The sequence below is a fragment of the Balearica regulorum genome, chromosome 5, assembly GCF_011004875.1.
Source record: "Balearica regulorum gibbericeps isolate bBalReg1 chromosome 5, bBalReg1.pri, whole genome shotgun sequence".
NCBI classification, from domain to species: domain Eukaryota; kingdom Metazoa; phylum Chordata; class Aves; order Gruiformes; family Gruidae; genus Balearica; species Balearica regulorum.
In genome coordinates this window covers 47,320,074-47,345,154 of record NC_046188.1, presented here as the reverse complement: position 1 = coordinate 47,345,154, position 25,081 = coordinate 47,320,074, and the positions used below count along the sequence as shown (strand labels likewise).

Sequence of the window (25,081 nt, the reverse complement as noted above, 5' to 3'; positions counted from 1 at the left end):
CTATTTTATTAAGCATTGCTGACAAGAAGCTGCTTGCATATAGAGACAGCACTTGAATCCTCTTACAGCTTACTACTTTCAAAAGGGAACAAAAAATGCTGACAAACATACTTTTGACTGCATGGATCTAGGATCAAGCTCGCTAATCAATTTAGGGATATAAGAGATTCTAAAAATCTCAGACTATATAAAATACAGTCATACATAATCTCACAAGGAGACTGTGATTTTTGTAATGCAATCAAAGCTTATAGTACATATTTTCCTGTATGTGTGATATCACTGATTATTGTTAAATTCTTTTAATACAAAACCCACTAAAATCAGTTGCATAACCATCAAAATTAGCAGCTGACTATAATACTGCTTCATTTATTAATTTTCACATATTTTTGTTTTGATGTTTATAGTTCTAGTGAGAAATTTTGTTTTGTAGGTAATTTCTATTGGGTCACAAGGGCTTGGAAGAAGTAAAAGAAAAAATATGCTCCTTTCAGGAAAATCTGAGTAAAACCACAGCACATGTGATTTTGGCACACAGAAGTTTAAGTGACTGTTCAATAAACTCATCTCTTCATAGTATCATAATATCTATTGTTTCTGGTAAAGATAGAACTGAATGGTGGTTTTCATTAAGTTTACATTTGAAAGGAACCATATGCTCAGAACTTCTGTACATTCATTGTCCAGTCAGGTTAACAGGACAAGTTTAGAATTGTTCTACAGTTCTACAAATTTTCATCTTCAGTTTTAACAAAAACATCACTAAAAAGCAACCTACTGTCTAGAAAGACTTTCTGGAATTTCTGCTTATGGAACTGAATATCGTATTGTCAGTGTTTCCATTATGGCAGAGACAACCAGTTCATCAATGTGAACATGAGCCAGCAATGTGCCCTTGCTACAAAAAAGGCTAATGGTATCCTGGGCTGCACTAGGCAAAGCATTGCCAGCAGGTCAAGGGAGGTGATCCTTCCCCTCTACTCAGCACTGTTGAGACCACACCTGGAGTACTGTGTCCAGTTCCAGGCTCCACAGTACAAGAGAGACATGGACAGATTGGAGAGAATCCAACAAAAGGCCACGAAGATGATGGACTGGAGGACCTCTCCTATGGGGAAAGGCTGAGAGCGCTGGAACTGTTTAGCTTGCAGAAGACAAGGCTCAGGGGGAATCTTATTAATGTCTACAAATAAGTGAAGGAAAGGTGCCAAGAGGGTGGAGCCTGGCTCTTCTCAGTGGTGTTCAGTGACAGGTCCAGATGCAATGGGCACAAACTCAAACACAGGAGGTTCCCTCTGAACATTATGAAACACTTTTTTACTGTGAGAGTGACCGAGCACTGGCACAGGTTGCCCAGGATGTTTATGGAGTCTTCCCCCTTGGAGATATTCAGAAGCCATCTGGACATGGCCCTGGGCAATTGACTCTAGGAGGCCCTGCTTGAGCAGTGGGGTTGGACCAGATGACTTTCAGAGGTCCCTTCCACCCTCAGCTATTCTATGATTCTGTAACTTAATAGTTCATAAAAGTATTTACATAGAAGGAAAACAAGAAGCCTTATACTTATTTAGTAAAAATATTTTTTCTAATCTGTTCTCAGATTCTCTCATTCACCTATGTGCCTAGGAGAATTACATGCCTACCATTCAGATACGAACTAGCAGAGGAGATTTTTTTCTAAAACAAATTCTGTGTTGAGGAAGAAAAAAATATGAAAAAGATCAACTGCTAGCAAAAAAAAACCATTAAACTTTTCCTGACTTTGCTCTTGTGACTGTTCTGTTACAATTCTGACTGGGGTCTGTATATATACAGCTGGTGTTAGATCAGTTACAAAATTATGTCCCTATCAAGGGCTTACTCTTTACGGTTGGTAATCACTTTTAAGTTTGTTGTAGCATGACTTTAGGGTACCTAACATTTAATAGAGTCAGAGTGTTACTCTTTAGAGTATACACATATTCACAAAAGTAACTACCTATTAAAAAAAAGCAAAAGCTTCCTTTGTACCCAGCAGAATAATTCTGCTTTCACTGAGATCAACGACAAAATTTCTGCTGACTTAAATAAGACCAAAATTTTACAGATATGATTTTCAATTTTAACTTCCATTCCATGCTCTTGATCCTGATCTTGAGCATCTTGAAGATCAACATTAATCTTCACTCTAACTTATTTGCTACAGTTACTCCCAAAACAACGAAGGACAAGCCTTTTCTGTTTCTGAGTCACAAACAGCTCCTCACAACATGCACACACACAAATGCATTTGTTCAAAACCACTGTTAACTCACCTTCATTTGGTTAGAAATAGACTGTAGATATGTTCCCTGAAATACAGGGCACACAATCTCTACTGTAACAGTAGACATGTAGCCCTTCAGTACTATTTTTTCACATCCTATTCCAATTTTTACTTAAACTAATTAGTCTAGATTAGGGATAAGTACACGTCAATACCCCTATCCTATGCCAAAATCAAGTTCCAAGCACGATTTTAATGAAGACAAAGAACAAAAGCTGTGCAATGCTATTATTATTATCATTATTATATTATTTATAATAATAATGACGATGGTCTATTTTTCTGTTCCAATGTCCAGTGCTTGGCAATAGGAATGTTTTTCAACTTACTATAAAATTTTTAATTGAAATCAGTTACTCTATTCAAGATTAAAAAATTTGACTCACAAAATGGCTTAGTACAAAATTTCAAGTGCTTTCACTCTAAAACTGTCTTGAGAAAAATGGCCCAAATCCTGCCATTTTCCTATGGCACTAATTTCAGACTTAGAATTTGAATCCAGACAAATTCTGTCCTTTCCAGGAATGAGTGCCACTGACATTAAACTGTTGTAAATTCACTCTATAGGGAGGAATAACTCCTTTAATTTCAGTGGAGTTTCTCCAGATTAATGCAGGTGTAGATGAAAATAGAGCATGGTCCTTAATTTTACATTCACGCCCTATCTAATATGCATTTGGTTTTCTAAATCATAGAATCATTTAGGTTGGAAAATGTCAGTAGAGTGAAAAAGGACAGTTTCTTCTAAATTGGATTTCAAAGAAAGTAAAATTTAACAATATAGACAACTAGACTTGTACATGAATGATGTATCACACTGGAAATTGTATCTTTACAGTGTGACACCTTTTTTTTTCTTCAGTGAATTTTAAATAGCAAGAGTATGATACTTTGACATAGAAATCAATGTATCAGACATCTTAATTTCTTCTCCTGTGGAGTTATTGTGACTGGAAAATACAATTTGCATTTATTGAGAATAAAATCTTAATTACATATGCTTCAAAACATTACTGAGAAACCACCTCACAGTCATACTCTTCTACTTTGTCCTCATAATTAGCATACATTTAAAGTGAAATTCTGGTATGGGGAAAAGACCTTCAGTTAATCTCTGAGCCAAGGAAAAAGTAACATAGCAGATTTCTAAATTTTCATCACAAAAAAGAAAATGGCTTGATTTAACCATGCAACACTCCAAAGAAAGTTATCACTTTCAATAAATTGAGGAGGAAAAGAAATGTTGTATGCAAAGAGATCATTGATAGAGATAATTGCCAAAATGGGAAAAAAAAAAAAAAAGTTCACGGCACAAATAACATTAATCAAGGAGATAATGTTCATTTTCAAGATCTATTTTCACGTATTTATAAATTTTTAAATAAATTACTTCAACTAAATATCTTTAGCATCCTCTGTAACAAAAATCTGGACATCATTTTTACATATCAGACAAATTTCCACTTAGGCCTTATTGGTCAATATGAAGAAAAACCATATACTTTTTATGGTGAATTTTTTCAACTTTTTTATTTTTTTTCTCTTTTTTCTTCTTAAGTCACTAATGGCTTATCCTTGGCCATTGGAAAACAACAGAAACTTTTTTAGGTTTGTCCAAATTAAAAAAAATTTAAATTTTATAATGCATATAATATAAATAAGAACCTATTTTCTTACCGTCAGTGCTTGCAGGACTATGGCCAGTGATGAGGACATTAAAAGTATTATAGCCAGGACTCACTGGGATTGTATTTCCAGAGCCTTTGCATGATCTCAAGATAGATTATTTGATTTCACCTGTCACCCTGCCTGTAAAATGGAAATAATACTTACTGAATATGTTAAACAGGATGGACTCACAATTAATTGGACTAGGGAGAGTAAAGTTCTATAGTTGTGCCAGTGCATGATGTGGCACCATAACCACCTTATGATGTGCACTACACCAGTCAAGGCAAATAGGAAAAATTTAAGGTAGCAAAGAGGGTAAACCCCCCCCCCCCCCAATAATTATCATTCTTTTCTGTACCCTAGCAGTCAATAACTGATATTAAATAATTTAAGTTCTCTGAATGCATTGTGATATAAATGTACTTTGACAGACATTGACTCAAACCAGATGGATGAAAAAGGGAATAATTTAGAACCTAGCAATGAATGAAGGCAGGAGGTACCCTGTTTATACTCACATACGCTCTGAAATATGGTATAAACTAGTTAAAAGACCAATCTTCACTTTGAGTTATCTGGATTTTCTCACCCAGTGTTCAGCTCTCCCTTCTATCTCCATGTTCCCATTAAAATTGTACATCATTTAAATAGCATATGAAATGTGAAATATGTAATCATCTTTCAGTATCATCTTAAAGAGGTGGATGAAAACCTGTAAAACATTAAAGAGACTCTTGAAATTCTTTTGGAATTTATTTGGCTATTGCCACTCCAGAAGAGACCAATAGTCTGTCTAGTCCACTATGGTGTCACTTCTAAAGAGAATAGAGGATTATTCCATAAGTATTTCCACAACTTTCATTTCATAAAGCAGTATAAGTGGAAGAATAGCCCAGACCAATTTGCATTGGATTTGCGCTTAACCCCTGAAAGGTTACAGGGGGAAAATGTAACTCTGTATTTTGGAGACAAGAAGAAGAAACAGGTTTAATACAAATAAACACCTTTGTCCCCATTAGGATAGGATCCTTTGAGAAGTTCTAAAAGGAACTAGGAACTTGCGGTTGAGAACATTTCTCATTCTTTAATGACTGCATGTTAGAAATCCTGATAAGAAGTTAAGAAATCCTGCCAGTCACAACTGGTGAAAATGATGGCAAGAATAATGATTATTTAAAGTGTGTGTGTGTATATATGTATGTATATATATATTTAAAACAATGACACTTTAGACTCAGTTTTCCTACCATCTCTCCAAACTTCATTCCCAGTGGGTATGGTACAATTTTAAATTGAAACTCACCTTACTGAATCAGATCTGATTTTCAAGATCTAGGGAGGAGTTTCTTGTTAAGGGAGCTATATCTGGTGATGAAGAGGCTAAAAAACCTGCAAGGAATGAAACATTTTTTAAGAAGCTGCACATCATGATTACAGGATTGTTTGGGGGGAGGGGGGGGGGAACCAACCACCATAGAAAACCGAGAAATGATACACAGGAGCCTGGATTTGGTCAACACTTGTATCAATTGCTTTTTTGGGGTTTTCAGACCTATTTGTGTCTCCTTGCACTTTTCCAGTAGCTTAGACTGAAACTGCATTTCCTTATAATTTTATATGCTTTACACTCCTTTGTGCATGTAGGTGGAAATTATCTTCAACATGCTAATAAAAATACCTAAGAGATAAGACAGCATCAAAGTTTACAGTACTCATAGACTTTGGACAATAACTAGGAGTAATATACAGGAAACTAGAATACTAGGCTGAAGTTTTCAAATTTTCCAAAAATTACTCACAAATACATTTGCTTAAAATCAGAATGTCAAGGGATATGGGCTTTCATTTAGAATGTTTCAAGTGGGCCTTATTTTCAAAAGCAGGCACAGCAATGTTTGCTAAATCCAGCCCCATTTAAAATGTGTTCTCCAAAGACAAGCCAACTAAAATGAATCATCACTTTTGGTGAACACATTCAATAACTCCATATATGAAGACATAGATCTGGAAGCAGGAATTAACCATCTGTGGTCCTAAAGTACATACAGAATATTTTACTCGAATTCCTTTTCTGGAAAAGAAATTTAGAAGAGAAGAGATATTTACGTTCAAAGTACAAATTTAATGTAATCTCTCCCAAAAGTAAGGTTATAAAGCTGTTTCAACTTCATATTAAAAACTTTCCCCAGAAATACGATAATTAAAGGCAAATTAATTTTAAAACAAAAATACTGATAATATAAAACTACTCCTATTTTGATAAATTGTTGGGGTTTGTTTTAGTACTTTTTAATTACTACCCCCCCTAGTTATTTAAGTCTTAGAAAAATAAAAACAAAGAAAATATTAATATATCAATTGATATTTAATGATATAAAAATCAGTAAATAAATGGTTCCAAAGTGATTAAGTTTTTACCCAAGTATTTTCCCTTAACATTCTCTTAAGAATCCAAATTATTAAAATCACAGAATTACATTGAAATAGATGTTTCATTTCCTGCATGAATACCACAGATATAAGAATCAGGGACTGATTTGTTTCTGCCTTTTATACATATATGTATACATATACATATCTGTGTATATACTTGTTTATCATGACATATGGTAATGCTTAAATGTTGTCATTGGCTTTTTTTTATGGTCAAAATCACTGTAGGAATGGATATTTTCATAAAAGAACCTTTCAAATATCTGTGACTTAAAACACAGAAAATATTTATTATATATTTATTCTAAAATAATGTAGCTTGTAGCTATCACAAAATATATGCTTGTTAAATCTACAAAAGAATACACTGGAATGAGAGGTAGTTGCAGACTGGTCCTTGAACTCGACAGTCTAGGATTTTCTGCTTGTTTGTAGGCAGAGAGGCATTGGCATTGTTCCCATTAAATTAATGTGTTTAAGATAAGAGGTTCTTATTGTTCACACAAGAACTTCTTCAATATAAACTTTTCTGAACAACATCAAAACATCACTAAACCTGACTTTATTCTACAAACAAAGCCTCTAGGATAGATTTTAAAAGGTAATCAAGTGCTTAACATGTGGATTGGAACATTGTGTGATTTACAGTTTTTGTCTAAGTAAATTAATCGCCTAACTCCCATATGTCTCTATCTTTAAAAGTCTTTCAAACAAGAACACTGGTTTTTGCTAATATAACAGAAAATAACATGTGCTAAATGTTTAAGGTCCATGTGCAGCCTTGCAGGGGTAAGGAGTATTTCTCACAGGTAGTCAACACCATTCACATCAGCTTAGTCATACAAAGATATTGGTGGCTATCCCATTTTTTGAAAGACTTAATTTCTATTTCTTACTTCATCTGAATAGAAGAAAACCAGCAGCTTGTCACAATGGTATTAGGAGGGAGGCAGTGTATGGCAGGATTAGGAGTCAGTCATTAAGCCTGCTGGTCAGTAAAAAAATCCCAAACCCCAAAACAAACAAAACTTGTCATAACGACTGGGGTGATTCTATGCAGAGAGAAAATGTATTAGACAATATATTCACAAAGGCAAATTTATTTCCAGAATATGTTAATATTAAGGCAGAGAAAACATCTGAGATACCACTTCTGTACCTCGCTGCAGAAAACTTCAAACACCTGCATCTTACACATTCCTTCTTTAGCAAACTGCTTGGTGTTTGCTCTGGGCTAGTTCTGTATTATACCCATGTCCACCTTCGGGATTTGATTCTGTAAGGTATTTAAGTGCGATATTTATAGGACAACCATGCTGATGAAGACCTTGTATGCTAAGCTCTAGAATGGCAAGGACTTCTGCTTTGGTTGAATGAGAGCAAGTATATAAATATATCCCAGCCCTTTGTCACAAAACTGTGCGGGAGTAGAGGAGTTTGTTAGGCAAGGTGCTAGAAGTGAGAGGGAAGCTCTAACTACTTGCAGCTATGACACATTATTATTCATTGCGTGGTGTGTCACTCAGATTGTCATAATGCACAGCAGAGAGCATGTACATTATCAGTGCTGAACAGCACTGAGAGGGATTGCAGAGGCACAGGTCATTTTGGGGAAGTACCTCTGTCACAATCCAGGCACAGGATTGCTGCTCTTTGTGGAATGGATCTGGCAGCACAAGCTAGGGGATCATCCACTGGCTACTAACAATCAACCAAATTAATCCATTACAAATCAAGACATATTTGTAAAGGCTTTCTGAGAATTCTGTATGTAGAGTACTCACTAAATATTATTCAATCACATCTATTAGTCTGGGAGAAAATGATCTGAACAAAGAACAGGTTGAACGTGCAGTTATATGGGTATGGGTGTCAGCACAACATCTTGCACTGAGGAAGAAAGTCAATAAGAGAAGGTAGAATCTACAGGGTCAGAGAAGGCATAAATATAAAAACTGAAAATCACCCAGGAAGAACATAAAGAAATAAGGCAGCAAAGTAAGGAGATCAGAGGCATCAGGTTTAAATACACACACACAAAACAGAAAAGGACTCAATTAGACAAAGGTGGCAGTCTGAATTTCTTGAATAAGAAAATCTCAAGTTATGGCTATAAAAAATTTTTATATCTTTGAAAATTAGCTTATAAGAACAAAACTTTATATGTTTTATTTCCACTAAAATTTGCTTCATCAAGTATTTGCAGAAAATGAAATCACAATACGTAAATTAATTTTCCACCCACCCGCCATCTTTAAAATTATTGCAATGTTGAGATATCTTCTTCAATTGTTCTGCTTCTCTCTGTCTTCTTTCTCTTTATACAGCAGAACTCTCTGTTTTGTTTTTCTTTTTCTTTTTAATTTTTTTTTAAATAAACTTCTCACTCAGAGTCAAGAATAAAAAAATAAAAAAGCTCAAAGTCAGACTTTAGTATCAATTCAGAGAAATAATTCTTAAACATAATTATCAAGTCAGGAAGCATTATTGTAGTGCCATTGCAACCAGCCCAGTATGAGACCTTCTAGCAGCTGGTATCAGCACTTCCAAACCTTATCTAGATTTCACTAATGCTAATATACTTCTTGTAAAATACAGTGGATAACAGGATACAAATCGCACTGTAATCTTCCTTGTTAGAGCAATAGTTTGAGCAATAATGATTGAGGTACAGAGCATTTCCTGGGAAACTACTAACAGAGGAGCTAATGATCATGCTGCCCTATCAATAATATCAATTTGTTAGTAATATTATAATATAAAAACCTGTAAGCTCATTACCTTTAAGTTAACAAAAAAAACCCCAGAACTATTAAGTTGTATTCATGCACATTTTTTCATCACAGTGTGTCTAAAATCATCACATAGGAACTATTTTACAGACCACCAAAATGTATCCACCTCTGTGGTAGAGCGTAACTTCTGGTAAATGATTCACAGTAGTACCACACAGAATTTTCACACCAAGAACAAGAATTGGCATTCCTGATCAATTTATTTTAAAATTTTAGTAGGCAAAATACAACCATGTAAGGAGAATTCAACCACCACAATTATACAAAAGACAGTGTTATGAATGGATCTGAACTAAACTTTCTAATGTGACAGGAATTTAATGGTTTAAGCAACACAAAGCATGTTCCTCATAGTGTGGCCATTTCTTACCTCACTGAATACTTTAAGAACAACAGTAAGCTAGCAATTTAGGACAATGTGGCTGCTATCAAAGGTGGTATGGGAAGGTCAGCATGAATATCAAACTGAAAACTAGAAAGCACTCATATAGTCATATCTTCATTAACAAATCCATTTCTTTCAATAAGCCCTGTACTGTCTATGATTATTTTTCATGACATTCAGAATTGTTATCCAATGACTTCTAGCAAAACTTGGTATTAAAAAACACCCATCTTTACACTTTTTAAGGAACAACAACAACAACAAAAAAAGTTAAAGGCAAATAAAGGAGAAAGAAAATATAGTATTTCAGTATATAATGCTCTGTCTACAGCATCCTGTTTTTTGGTTTTGTTTTGTTGGTTTTTTGTTTTTTTTTTTGTTACTCTTTGCAAGGGACAGATTAAATCAGAGAGTGATAATTTTGGTTGGAAAGGAACTCCAGTGGTCATCCAGTCCAGCCTTGTGCTCAAACCAGGTCTAATTAGAGCAATCAGCTCAGGCCACATCCAGTGGAGACTTGAACACCTACACGAGGCCACAATCTCTCTGGCCAACCTGTTCTGGTGTTTAACCACCCCCGCAGTATTTTGTATTTTCCCCCTATTACTAACGCGAGGGCTGGGAGCTGACCGCCAGAGAGGAGCGGCCGCCTTCGCTGTCCTTGGTGCTGAATTCTCTATCGCGAAGATGATCCACAATGTATATTGAATGGGCACGTACTACATGACGTCAGAGGCAAAACCAGCATCAGCTGTGCTAATCTATGCACCAGAAATGTTTCATGAGGAACGAAATATTATACTTTTAAATGTGGAATGAAAATGCTGAAGATGCAACTCTAAAATCAGAAAAGGAGGGATCAAGGAATTACGAATGAACAGAGAACATCTGTACCTCAGGTATCCCAGCAACATTAGTTCAGAGAACTAATGACCATTATGAAAAATTATCAGCTGGGCATTGTGAGACATCTGGTTACTTTCTGTGAGTTTTATTGATATACTGCTGTTCGTTGTGATTCTCTAGTGTCCTGGACTTATTCAATATTGAAAATCAAGTTAGAAGGATCCAACATAGAAAAGTTCATGTCAAATTCCAGTCTTTAAAATACACATAAAGTATAACTGATACAGTGTAACTATTACTTAAATGTGTCAGAAGTAGCTGTGTGTTCTATTTCAAATTACATTGGATCATTCCAGATGAAACTGGCCTAATCTAGCTTACATAAATTTATGCTGTTATTAGATATGACACAAGTTTCTGAATTGTTAGAAGTCAGGCTAAAAAAGAAGTGTTGTGAAAAATAAAATACAGCATTTTTTTTTAATCTTGATAAAAATATGTAAAGTTTTCTCTAATATATTGATATGTAAGCTAGAATATATTTCTTTTTCTTAGAGAAAGTAAAAGATTCAATCCAAATAAAATTATAAAAACTATGAGTATTAGTCATAGGTAATTTTAGAATATGAACATACTAAGAAATTGATGTACTGAAGTTATCAAAATATTCTGTTTTTAAATACTGGGGGGGGGGGGGACGGGGACGGGGACAGGGACGGGGACAAAAAACCACAAAAAACCCAAAACAAAAACGAAACCAACCAACCAACCAAACCAAACCAACCAACCAACCAAAACAAACAGAAAAAAAGTGTAAGATGGTCTGTGGCCAAGCATGGTGCATGTCTGTTGAAATGGGAGGCCAAATGTGTCCTAAAGATTAATTCTCAGATTTTTCTATTACTGTCAGTTCCTATGCGACTTCCTCAAGTAAGTATATGCAATGACTTTGTCAGAATTACCTTCATAAGAAAATCTGAATTGTTTGTTCGCCTATATAAAATGACTGTCAGATATACTTCCATCTACTTGTTCTATACATACATACATGTGTATACATGCACACATACTTTGTCTGCTACTTACAAGCAGAATAAGAATAATTTTCTGTACAAATATGGCTCTAAATAGTAACCTAGAGAAAATAACTTGGAGATACTGATAAAATTTAACAGGTTTCAAATAAGAAAAGAGAAAATGAAATTATCAGAAGACATGAAAACTCTATTAGTGATCAGCATATAAATTGAGGTATTTCCTGACAACTGTCATTCTTGTGCCAAAGTTCAGACAAGTAATAGAGATGTCTCACTCTGCCAAAGTCTTTCTATGCTGCCTGCCAGCACTATCATAGCATTAGGGAAATTGAACAGAACCAACTGATTAGGAAACTAGAACAAAAGGAAGCCCAATTGTTTCCTTTATTATTACCTTATTATATTAAAAAAAGCAAGACTGGATACTAACTATTCCCAACAGAGGGGGGGGGGGGGGGGAACCAAACCAAAAACATAACTCTAAACCACAGTCCTGTATCTACTCCAGAATACAGCTGGTAGGAGAAAATAAGCAAGACTAACTTGCATGCCTATCATTATAAACTGACCTCCATTAATTGTTCTTGGCACCTGCATGAGTACAGAAATCATCTTAATTCACAGCAACAGAAGAAAATGGGGGAGGGAAGGAAGAAAACTTTCTAGCTTTAAGAATATGTAACCACAAACTTCTACAAACTGCACAGTAACCTTGATTGTAATTCAGATTTGAAAATGGTCAAATCACCTAACAGAAATAAATGAACTTGTGTGTCCCTCAATCCAGGTAAACTTAGCAAATGTATGAGCCAATTTGTGATTTTCTCCTTGCCTTCAATAACCACTCTAATGACACTAGAATCTGTTGTTATGCAATGGCAGTTTTCAGGAGAAAAGAGGTTGCACACAGACTTTTCCAAACATTTGTATTTGTATGACTTCAACTTACAAAGCACATATTATATACATGCATTTCCCACATTTTCCATCTTAAATTCTGATACATGCAAATCAATTCATCCTTGAATAATTCTCAAGTAACTAGAAAAGTACAAGACAAAATAAAGAAATAGAAATACCATTTGGATTTGCCACAAATTCAGAGACTGAAAACAAAACAATTTTATCAATGACACTGTTAAGAGTTGCACAATTCCTCTGCAACAGGGTCTTACAGACACATTGTATTAGAGTAAAACTAACTTCGGTCACTCTTTGTTAGTATGGAACCAAACCTTTTGCGGACTACAGGTCCATGCTTAGTAACCTTCCACACAGACTAGCCCATCTACCAGGTATGAGAATCTGCAATGTTTATCACAATAATACAAATGAAAACTGCCCTATAAAACTTTATGAGCTGAACTGCTGCCATCCCTGGGATGTATATACTTCCCCTGAAACATTTATGTAAAATCCTACCTGATTCCTTACAGCTGTAAAGCCAGCACAATTTTATTTGTGGAATCAAGCCCAGGAAATCTATGCTTTGCATGACACCAAAAAAATCTATGTCAGATTCTGTTGCAGTTTACTATAAGGGAAAGTCTGAAATGTACATCAAAATAGGAAGCATGGCCTATAACAGTCATAAAGCTGTGGTAGCTATCTTAGTAACAATATGGCTAGGCAGGCAAAAAAATATTTCCTTCCTTCGTAGGTTCCCCAGAATTTCCCAATGGGAAATGCAAATGTTTCACACACATGAAAGTTACATGAATTTGCATAACGTGAGCTCAAGGGACTGTAAAAAGGAGCAGTGGTAAACCTTCTGTGATCACACTTGCCTTTCCTGCTCTGACTCATGTACAAAAAAAAAGGATGAAGATCCAGCTGTTCTAAATCACGCTTGGTGCCTTCATTGTCTTGGAATGAACAGTTAATTGCTTTATTTAGCTATTCACTTAGTTCAGTATATTACTCTGCACTTCAGCTGCCACTCAGTTGAAGAAGATGTGGTGCTGGGGGGGAAAACACATTTAAGGATATCGCATAAATGTGCAATTGTTTCCTTCTGTGCAGAACAACAACCTGCCTTTGAATTTCAAAACAGCCACCTTGCCACTAGAATTGGAGAAAAAACTCTGATTTGCACACATCTACTTGTTGGACTGGCCATGTTCAAATGATCTGCATGAAGTAAGTCCCAGGGGGAAAATGAATTAATCTCCCTTGGTAAAAATTTCAGAATACTTCGCTCAGAGTGGTTTTGTTATATTCTTGCACTTCATTCTCATAGACTGGCTCCCACATGACCATAAATAGTTTATTTAGTTTAATTAATTTATCTTATTATAGTTGCTGTTTAAGGAAAACAAGTCTGCAATCTCTGGGAAAATCACTGCCTCTGAAGAGAGGCAGTAAAAAGCAGAAATATATTAGCATTATTTTCAAGTGAGAGTAGTAGTACAAACTGGTCTGTTCACAATTTCAAAATTAAGAACAGGTTTGTACTTTGAATACCAATACAAAAAGAAATACTAAAAATTTAGAAATAAAGTAGGTTTATGAGGTTTGAGTATAAAATTAGACTTTAACTTGGCTCTAGAACTCATCTATCCTATTTTGTATTTAGGAATTTTTTTTACTACTCTACCTCACTCACAAGATAAATTGTCATCCTTTTTGATAGGCACTCTAACTTGCTCAGAAAGAACTCAGTGATAGATATTCCACTACCTTACAGTCCAATATTCCAGTGTCTTTATTAGAAAGTGATTCCCAATACTAAACATGGAAAAGTTTGCTATAGTGTAAATCCACTACATATCCTGCCCACAGTCAGCATGGATTACTCTTGTTTCCGAGAACTTTTGATGTGCTGAAAACTTTGTTCCTGCATTTCCGTCCTTCATTCTCGTCTTCTTTTCAATGTCAGTTGTTTCAGTTCTTTCTGAAATGACAGTTTTCTAGACCTTCTTTCTCCTTATTGCCATCACATGTAATAACTCATTTTTGAAGTTTAAATTGAATTTAAAATTTCATTAAAAAACTCAGAAATCCTGAACAAAACATAACACTGTATTTCAGATCAAACAAAATGTGCCTTTGGTCTGAAATGATTTTGTCAAGTTTGGTTTGAGTAGGAAGAGAAGAGAAGAGAAGAGAAGAGAAGAGAAGAGAAGAGAAGAGAAGAGAAGAGAAGAGAAGAGAGAAAAAATTATTTTAATTTGACCACAGTATACTTTTCCTTTATGATTTTGTAGTTAAAGGGATTAGTTGGAAGACCAATTATTTTTGTATCTCTGCAGAAAAAATGTGTGCACTCATGTTTTGTGTCTTTCAAAATGAGGAAGCTTTGCCCAAACTCAAACATGAAAATGTAAACTCTTTCAATAAGCTCAATATCCAAATAGTTAAGATACAAAATCTACACTTATAACTTACTCATAAAAAATTGGTTTGCCAAGATAGCCATATACATATTTTAAAACTACTTTTGAAAATGTCAATCAGTTTATAAATGTTTTGTCCACATCCTCCAGTACTTCAGGGTTATTTCCTACACCGTATTCTGCAATGCTTTGTCAGCGTCAGTATTAAGTAACTGTCAAGTCATTCTAGCAACACAGCTATTATTTTATTCTTCAGATGGTTCTGTCTGTACTTAACATTATGATTTTCCATCTAACTTGTCTTTTTTTTTTGTTTCCACTCTTTTTCTCATTTGAAGCAACTGTATTAAACACAGTGCTGGGTCTTACAAGGACGAAAGACCACATAGCACCCCTTTGATCATACTTGCTTAGATTCATATACTTGCTTGTATTAATCTTCTGACCAATGCATTCCATATACTCACATCTCTTAGGATTTGTCATTTGGATCAGCAATTTAGGAAAGAGAGAAATAAACATAATTTATATTATAGCAAAAAGTGAAGATGGGAAAGAAAAATGTCACTGTCTATGACTCAGACTGATGATTTTCAACTCTTCATGCTACATTTGAAAAGTGACAATGTTGATGCATGACAAGGTACAAATAACCATTACTTGCAACGATGTCTTTGTCATTCCCATGAAAATGCCTGTGTGGGTTTTATTAGAAGAAAAAAAAACCACCCCTGTTTTAAAATCTCTTTAAATATATTTCTGGGTTTAATAAAAGCATTAGTGCTGAATATCATCCTACAGTGCAAGCTTTTTCAGCACTTACAATACATGTACCTTTTAATCCTAAATAGAATGAAGAGCACATACCCTTTAAAACTGAATTTTAATAGCTGAAATGTCTGTGGAGAAAAAAGTAGAAAATACAAATGGTCTTAACCAACTGTTACCCAACTCATTACATCATCATTGATGCAAAATAACTAGAAAACATGAGCATATCATTTAGGGCATGCTATCTGTATGGGCATATGTAGAAAAATGATATACCACATTCAATTGACATACATTCACATTATAATGGTGTCAGTTGAGGAAGCCACATCTCTACCTGTACAGCACTGCAACCTAAACTGTTTTCCATTTTGTAGATTTCTTTTAAAAAAGAATGAATGACAACAAATATATCCTAGTAAACTCAACCATTCTAAGCTGCTCTAAGCAGTTATGACAAGCTTCTGATATTGGTACCCGCTGAGTGCTTGACATAAAAAGGAAGGAAGGACTATTTCCCAAAAAAGCACAGGAAAAGAAATCTGAATATCTTACGTTCTATGCAATTCTCAAAAGCACTAGTATTTAAATCATTGCTTTCAGTACCTATAATCCTAAACAATAAATTCACAGCAAAATTACAAGTTCATCTCAATGACTCTTTTTGAACAATATTTTGAAACTAGACATTAAAACTTTGTAAAAACCAACTCATAAATGAGTCGTCAGTCAGGGCATTGAGAGCTGTAGTATTCAAGAAACATAACTTAGCATCCCAGGCTCGCATTTGGAAATCCTTTGTTTCTTACTAAATCCCCGATTTCTTGAACTACTTCAATGAATCATTTAGCCTTGTTAGGGTTCAGTCCAATCTACTGTTGATGGGAGACTTTCAACTTCAAGTGCAGTTTTGTAAATAAATGCTTTGAAGATTTCTGTTTGTTCAGTTAATGTGGTGATGTTAAAATGACAGAAGCTTTTTAACTAAGAAGGAAGAAAGCTTTTCTTCTGCTATTAGAAAAGTTATTTTAAGTTTTACATTTTCTCGGGTTTTATATACAATTAAACTAATGCACTGCAGAGTTTTAATGCTCTGTGAGTCATAGCTAATTGCAAATGTACATTCACTTTTGGAAGATCTAGTCCAAATACAACCCTCACACAATGAGACACTTACTTCTGTTCATAGCAGCTCTGTTTCATATCCAAAAAGATTTCTATGGAAAATATTCACATTAGATGCACTTCCTCACACACACCGCCCCCCACACCAAAAAAAAAAAAAAAAAAAAAAAAAAAATCTAAGTAAGAGAATTCATAATCTCAGTGAAAAGCACTGAGATTCTTAAGTACTAAAAATGTTTGTATGAGAATTTGTTAATTCTCTAATTTTAGGATCCTCTGCATTTTCTTTAATTTGAACACTAACTTGATGAAGATAACTGTGTGCTGTGTACTGGAATACAGTATATATTTCAGTAACTATATAATAAATTAAATCCAAACATGGACTCCTACTATCAAAGTTCCTAATTTATGCCTTCAGTACAATACGCAGTGGTGTGGAAACCCAACCAAAGGCACAGCAATCATTTACAAACCACTTGAGACTAAATAGTCAATAGTTCTTGTATGAATCTTTTGTACAGAGGACTGTTTCATCTGCTGAGATAAAGAAGACTTCCTATTGATAAATTAATAGCAAGCTACATGTTGAATAACTCCTATATCTGAATCATGTGCATGTAAAGTAATTATATTATAATAATTTATGAAACACCTAGAACATGTGAGTAGGCAAGGAATATTTATGTCTTTCACAATCATCAGCTTTCTGAAGCTCCACATCAGCTTTGTTCTGCACAACTAAAGTCACAAAAAGTGTTAGTCTCAAATTTTTTCAATCCATGTATGCATGTTTAGCAAGACTATTTTTCTGACCTTGCATGTACATTGCTCCTTATCAGAAGTAGTGTGTTTCAGTTTCACTGAAGTGTAGTGTGGCATGAATAATCTGGCTATGAAACCATAATCTCCACAAAGAATGCAACATTTCAACAACTAAGTCAGGAAGCCAAAATTACCATCTTAAGATGCAATAATATCACCCTTCAACCCCTTGGAAAAACATCCCTAAGTAAATAAAATAAGAAGAGATGAGTTTAGGGGTAGAAAGATCAAATATGGACTTACCTATAAAATTTTATTATTGTTAACTTAATCTATAACTGTGTAATTACAGGCATTTTTATCTTCTTCTCTAGTAATCATTAAGAAATACTATGTTCCATACTATGCAGACATTAATATTTAAAGCAGTATTGCTCAGGAAAATAATAGGAGAATTAAAGCTGATAATATTGCATTATTTTAAGAAGAACTTGAGGGAATTTCACTATGAAATTGCTGATATATTCCAGAGGATCTAAATACTGAATTGACAAATCCAGTTGCCTTCATGGACAGCTATCCGAAACACCTTATGTTCACTCTGGTTTCTTTTAGTGAAGTATGTTGACATGCTTTCTATTTTACTAACTAGCTAATAGGTGGTAAGAAGAACTGCAAATAGCAATGAACAAGATTCAAGAAATTTCTATATTTATAAAGGATCAAAAGGCATCAAAAGCTGTAATCAAATGTAATATTGAGACACAAAGTAAAAGTGAAAGATTTTCTTCTATTCAATACTCAAAGAAAAAATGAGTCAGCATTAAAATTCAATTCTTATTTCTGCATCTGCATGCATAAGAATGGGTATTAGTTACTCATCAATAAAAGTATAGATGGACAGACCATCATTAAGTAGTTTTGTTAAACTTTGCAAAACATATCTCAGCAATCATTAATAATAAGTAGAAGAAATATTTACTTGAGATCATTGGGTCACAAAGGGCTGGATAAATATGGTGACACGTTCTTGGCATGACTGAGAAATGAGTTTTGGGCTGGTTGAAAGCCCCCATATGTGTCCTGCAAGTCCAGCTAATGAGGCAGGACAATCATTAAACCTGGCTGAATTAATATGACATGAATAGGAGAATGTGCAGATGCAGTGACAGAGATGAAAGTAGGTCACATTCTCACAATTTAAATAGAAACAGTCTAGACAGCATTAGCATGAGCCTTGTAACTCTTGTACTAAAACCCACAACACAAATCTGTAACATCTATTATCACTGATAATAAATATAAGAATAGAAAAACAAACATAAAAAGATCATAGAGATACGTAAAATGAGAAAAAAGAAAACTTACTTTAGCTTTAGCTGGCATTCAGTGAATTAAAAATATTTACAGCATATCCAGTAAACAATATGATTTCTAATATGATTTAAAAACCCTGATTTAACAATCATTTTGAGGTCATATCTTTCACTTCAAATGCTGGTGACTGTAACAAAATGTTATCTCTGTTTGTATATATAAAATAGTAAAAAATATTGCATCACAGTGAGAACAGAGTAACAATATTTTACAAGAGTATTCAAAAGGTTTTTCTCTAAAACTCTTGGTAGAATGTACAACTTTAAAAAAGCAACAAACAATCGACCAAAAACATATTGGCGTAAAGGAGTAAGAAGTCATTGTCCATTCTTTTCCCTCACCTTCACTCTTTTCTTTGCTCTTTTGAAAAAGATACTAATGTCATGTTGAGTGGACATGGGAAGCAGCAATGAGTTGATGAAGACAAACAACTAAATATAAAATGCCAAAATATGAAAAATATTTGTGTTTTTTTAAAAAAATATTCTAATACAGAAATGTTCTCAATTTAAATTAATGGAAGAATAATGCTCACACAAAATAAACAGCTCTATGTTGTGATTATCATTCAATACCTATATAATATGACATTTTAAAAATATCTGATATTTTTGCAAAAAATGAAAATCAATTTTGTAAAAGAAATGTTTTAGCAAAACTTTGCCTTTACTTTGGGGAAAGGAATAACAAGGCAGAGAACAGATAAGAGGTAAAAATTATATGCTGTGTAGTTTTAGAGATGGAGATCAATGTATTAAAAAAATTAGACTTCAAAAAATAAATTTGAAAATTAAAATTTGAAATTAAATAAATGAGATAATTTAAATTCAAATGTTTTAAAATAAAAAAAAACTTTTTTTATATAATAAAGTATGCATTCCTGCTTACCTATTAAGTTCTATAGTTTTTTTAAGGGTAGAATAGATTAATTTTCCTGGCATTCCTAAACAAATATTTATGCTGTTTTCAATGAGGTAGAAGCCCCTTTGCAACACAGTTAGGAAAGCAATAAAGACTATTCTAAAAAGGGAAGTCAAATTTTAGAATGTAGAAACAAATGTTTCAGCTTTAATGATTTTTAAGAACTACCATTAGAACAGATATTGACTTTTTTTTTTCTATGTTCATATAATTTCTCAGCAACTTACTGATTTATCCACTGGATTTAGCCAAATACATATATATATACACACTAGCTTTTTATAGTTTTTAACTATCCTTTCAAGACACATGTATCGTTTTGGCCTCCACAACCACAACTGTTGAAGCAGCAAGATTCTCAAATGTGAAAGGACCGATGTCATAAATCTCGTATCTCAAGATGAAACCATAGAAATAATTCATATTTTCAAGCTCTCCTTGAGTCAAAAAGCCAACTAAATATTTTATATATTAAAACCACAAGCTTATTTCCAGATAAGTTTCCAGAAAAAAAATAAAAAAAATTACTTGGAGAGTTCTGAGAAGTAGACTGACTACATTATACAACCCAATATCAAAAGCTACACAACTTGAAAGACATCTGTCTTGGACATATTTTTTATATGATTGTTAGTCACGGATTTAAAACAAGATTCTCCCAGTGAGATTAAACAGCTTAACAGCCAGATGCTGCAGTGCAGTATCTGGCATATGTAGGGTTGATAATGTTACCAACTTTGAAGTGAACAGGAGAGACTGCAAATGTTCCAAATCATTACAACCAAAACAGCAGAATGTATAGGTAAAAAATTTTAGTTGAGTAGTGTGTGGCTTAAAGCAAAAGTAAATACCAACTGGTACATCGACATTTAGACTATATGGGTTATTCTGATATCCAGCTATTTTACTTCCAACTATTCAAAATTACATCAGTGTCGGAAAATAGACCTCTGCAGTCCACTTAGGAAGATGTGTCATTTCTTCTTGTTCTGAAAATCTTGAGAACTCTCTAGATAGGCCAATAACAAAGCTTTCCAATCTTACTGAAAAGTATTAGAAGTATAGAAAGTTGATTCTTCTATTCTCATAGACTGGCTTTATTCAAACAGGGCCAAAAAGATGGCCTAAATTGTTACTGATGTTAATAAATTTGTGAAAATTATAACATTTAATAGAAAACATTCAATTTTTATTAATTTTAATGAGATCTGCCTAATATAACGCCTCAGAGAGAAGGCTCCCCCCAGATTTCCAGGGTTAGTGGCTCCAGGACATGAACAGGCAAATTACATCTCAGACACTGCTACAGTAATTTTGCAGGTAACATAAAAATATTTTTGTTTTCATTGCAAAGTAGCTTTCTGGACCCATCTTCATTATGGATAAGTGACATGAATAATGTCCTGATCTCCTTCATCAAAATACCTCATTTTGTAGTCAATAATGCAGCCTGTAAAAATTTATCTTTCCTTAATTTCAGGAGCAGAAAGTTTCAGCAAAACAATGCCAGCTGATATTTTCAAAATTTCCAAAGTCAAAAAACCTCACCTGTAGTATCCAGTAAGTACTGCTGACTATTTTTTTCAGCTGTGCAAAATTTAATGAAAAACAAATCCACAAAAACTGTTCCTGGGAGAACATTCCCAATCCCTTTAACAAAATTTCGGGCAACTGAAAACCACCTGCAGGCAAAGACCTATACATTATTCTATTATTTTCTTACAAGTCACATACAGCAATTAGGATGTCACCCATTCTTCCCCTTACAATTACAACAACACCAGTGCTTTTCTCCCAAGCAATTTACAATATGGACTGGCAGGCCAACAATTATGTTCTTATAGATGGGGGGTATATTATATGCATTGCTGCACTGGTAATAGTATAGAAAAATCTTTACTAGTAAGTCAGTAGGAGGAAATTCTCCATCTACCCCAGCAAGAAGACAGCATTCTTTATCACCTATATGAAATACATTAGCAGGTTTGTCTTACCTCTCAAGGGAAAGATGCCAGTGTCATAGGCAACATCAAGTTTAGAGCACTGTCTAGCATTTTTTGCAGTGAGACAAAGACTGTGACGCCCACAGAGAAAAAGGTTACGGTTCAACTCCTAGAAGCAGTCCCTCTGGAGACCTCTTATGGGGTTTACAGAATATCAGAAGATTTTGCTGTTCCTGTCTGCTAGACTTGTGCTGCAGATAGCAGGATTTCAGTATACAGTTTGCCTCTTTCTATCAGCTCCTAAATTCAATTAAAAGTGCCTATGGCACTTCTCTGCTAGGAAACATTTAGCACTGCCACAGACACTCGTTCCGAGAAGAAGTCATTTGAAGGCACCAGAGTGCTTTTTAAAACCTTTTCTGTATATTCATGAATGCCATAGTCCACAAGTACTTGCACACAATCACTGTTAGAAAAAAGTTTCTAATGGCCTCCACACACTGACCTAGAGATGACAACCGAAACGAAACAGTGCCCACGGCTGCTTTTGATTACAATTCTGTTACTTTGATAAAGCACCTCTGGCCATGTTCATATTTTACACAAGACACACTTTTCCTTCTAAGTTGTGTTTTTTTCCTTATATATATTATAGCAGCTCAAAAGAGAACATTGCAGCCATATGTTCCATTCTGGCCAGTAAGATCTCCCATGAACATACAACTAAAATCTATCTGACATGCCATTTCAGTTTCAAAGACTCACCTTATCTCTTTATCTACTGACATACAAGCAAATCCATGGCTACACCAACCTATACTTTTTGTGATACAGTAAAGACCTCCAATCAGTGGAGCATAACAGGGCCATTCTCCTTGCCCACATATCTGCTACATGTCATTTACCCAGAAGAAAAACAGCATTTTAGGTCACCTACAGATTCCCATACAAGTTAATTGCTTTCTGAGGCAATGAGAACAAAGACTTGAAATTTAGCTGAAGCTTAAATCTTTACCCTGAATGAATAATTAGTATATTTTTCAAACACAAATAATAAGATTCCAAGGAATCCTTCTAATTTGCAAGGAAGTGCAAATTTTCTTTTGGTGAATATGGTTGCCACTGCCCCGTATTATTCTTACATGAAAACAGTGACTTCAATTCCTCTCCTAAGTCAAGCACAAACAATATCTTTCCAGTAAGTTCAGTTTTTGTCAGAGCTCCATGTTGAGATGATAGTAGTAAAACTGCAATTCTGATGTATAAATGGAAATGTATTTATCCAAATTCTACCTTCATTTGCACCCAGAGAACTTAATAGGAAGTAAATTGTTTTCATATTTTTCATTGTGAAATTATTATTTTAATTTGCAACAGAAGCTATAATAAGACACAAAACCTACCATAAACACTTCATCCCTCAAAACCTGATCAAGAAGCAAAGCCAGAATGGGATTAGACAGTAGATGTGAAAAATATAAATGTTCATTTAGTTAACCTATTTGAAGGTGCTTTCCCAGTTACATTCATAACCATCAGTCAGGTAATTATAGAAGATAAAATACTATCTGCTGGTGGCTGTTTAGTAGCTTACATGAAAACAGATGGTGATCTCAACTTCCTGATTTCCAAACATTTTTGAGAGGTATCTGCTATTTAGCTGATTCAGAAAAGAAGCCAGTGACAGGCTGGGTCACAACTCACCCACTGAAAGCAATTCCTTCTGACTCAGTTATTTCAGTAGAGAAGGAAGCTTTCTTCAGTTTCTAGTTTGTCAGTCCAATAGGTTTTAAAATATTTCCTATGATTCATATAAAAAAAAGAGAACACAGTGAAGAACAACAATGAAAGATGCAGAATTGCTTGAAAACACTGAGATTATTGAAAGGGAAAATAGTAGTACATAAACCATTTTTTTTTCATCTTTCAAGAAAAATGCATTTATGATGGGAGTGGCATTTAATAAGGTTCTAATAGAAAATTCTGACCAACTGCCATATTCAAACAGTATACTGAAAAATCTTAAGGAATTCCCTGACAATCAGACAAACATCTTCCAACTATTGTTTCTGCAATGGCTAACTGCACAATTCATATTTAAAAGCATGATTAAGAGTATTAAGAAGATAAATGCAATTTCAGACTATGAGAGCATAGTCAATAGATTAATTTTACTTAGAAGACAAATTTGTCCCTAGGTGAAAAGTGTTTATCTCTTGCGGTAGTTTTAAGTCAATTCCATTATATCTCTTGGTAAAGAACACACCGGTAACAAAGTGAGGTTATTAAGTAGAGACAAGTCTTAAAAGATAACTGACTTTTGGCAGTCTTTCTAATTAGTCTATCCTTCTTCTTTAGTTACACAATCTTAGAAGTAGGATGTTCAAGTAAACGAAAGCTGCTGTATTTACAACTTCAAGACGAATCCCAGCAGTCCTTCATCATTTAGTGTGTAATCACTACTTGTGGAATCAACTATTGAAGGCTGTGGCTATGCTGAAGGCACCTGGCTATGTTCCTAACCGCACTCAGATGAAACAGGGCAGAGATGAGAACACTACTATGTTCTTCCCAGGTGTTATTCTGGCTTCTGTCATAAATCAAAGCTAAAAAGATTCTCTGATTTTTCAGTGGTTGCCAATAGAAACGATTAGCCACTTCTTTCAGGGTGGGTGCCTGAGATGTAATAGGATGCTACCAAGAATACTCTTTTTCCTAGAATTATGCTGGCATCAACAGGAGAAGAAATAAAGAATTATTTTCTGCTCTGAACCCTCATTCTAATGTAAATGCATGACTTTCTTTAAAAGAAGAGTGGGGGCAAACTTTTAGCCCGGGGCCTGAGACTTCCAGGTCTTCCTGTCCCACTGCATTTATGCAGGAGGCTCACATTAAAACTCCAGTTGTTTGTAGTCACAGCACAGACACCTGCTAACATATCTGGGGAATTTGGGCCTAAAGAAAAGAGGAATCGGTTAACTCGTTTATATCAATCCCTTTCTGCTACCTCTTCAGCTTCTGAACACCGCCAACAACAGAGCTGAGAGGCAGTCTGCTGTTCAGGCTTCCACAACTGCCTGACCTTTCCTCTAAGCACATTAGCCTACAGCAGATCCAGCCAAGGCTGCCTTTTGGGGCCATGGACTTTGTTGAGTTTTATCCTACCGTCAGTGTTCTGAGCCCCAGGCAAATCCTTCAATGCTGCTCTTCTTATCACAAAGTAATTACCTGGCCTTTCTTCAGGCCAGTTTGAATTCATGGGTGGAACTCACAGAAAAGGTTAAGGAGTCAAAAAAATCAAATTAGAACTTGTTTTCAGTCAGTTTTTCTGTCTTCATACCAGATGGAGTCAGCAACTTGAGAAGTCTG

The 25,081-nt window shown here is 34.6% G+C and overlaps 1 protein-coding gene across 5 annotated transcripts in view; it reads right to left on the bottom strand.

The window, feature by feature from the left end:
- The window catches only part of LRRC4C (leucine rich repeat containing 4C), a 571,899-nt gene that overhangs the window by 112,572 nt on the left and 434,246 nt on the right, over positions 1-25,081 (bottom strand). For 3 of the 5 annotated variants that reach the window (XM_075754721.1, XM_075754728.1, XM_075754725.1), the window contains exons 3-4: positions 5,283-5,368; positions 3,986-4,117 (exon numbers count right to left, since the gene is read on the bottom strand). The gene's annotated coding sequence lies outside the window, so the exon portion shown is untranslated. The remainder of the gene's footprint in view (positions 1-3,985; positions 4,118-5,282; positions 5,369-25,081) is intronic. The other 2 variants (XM_075754722.1, XM_075754724.1) reach the window with 2 other exon arrangements.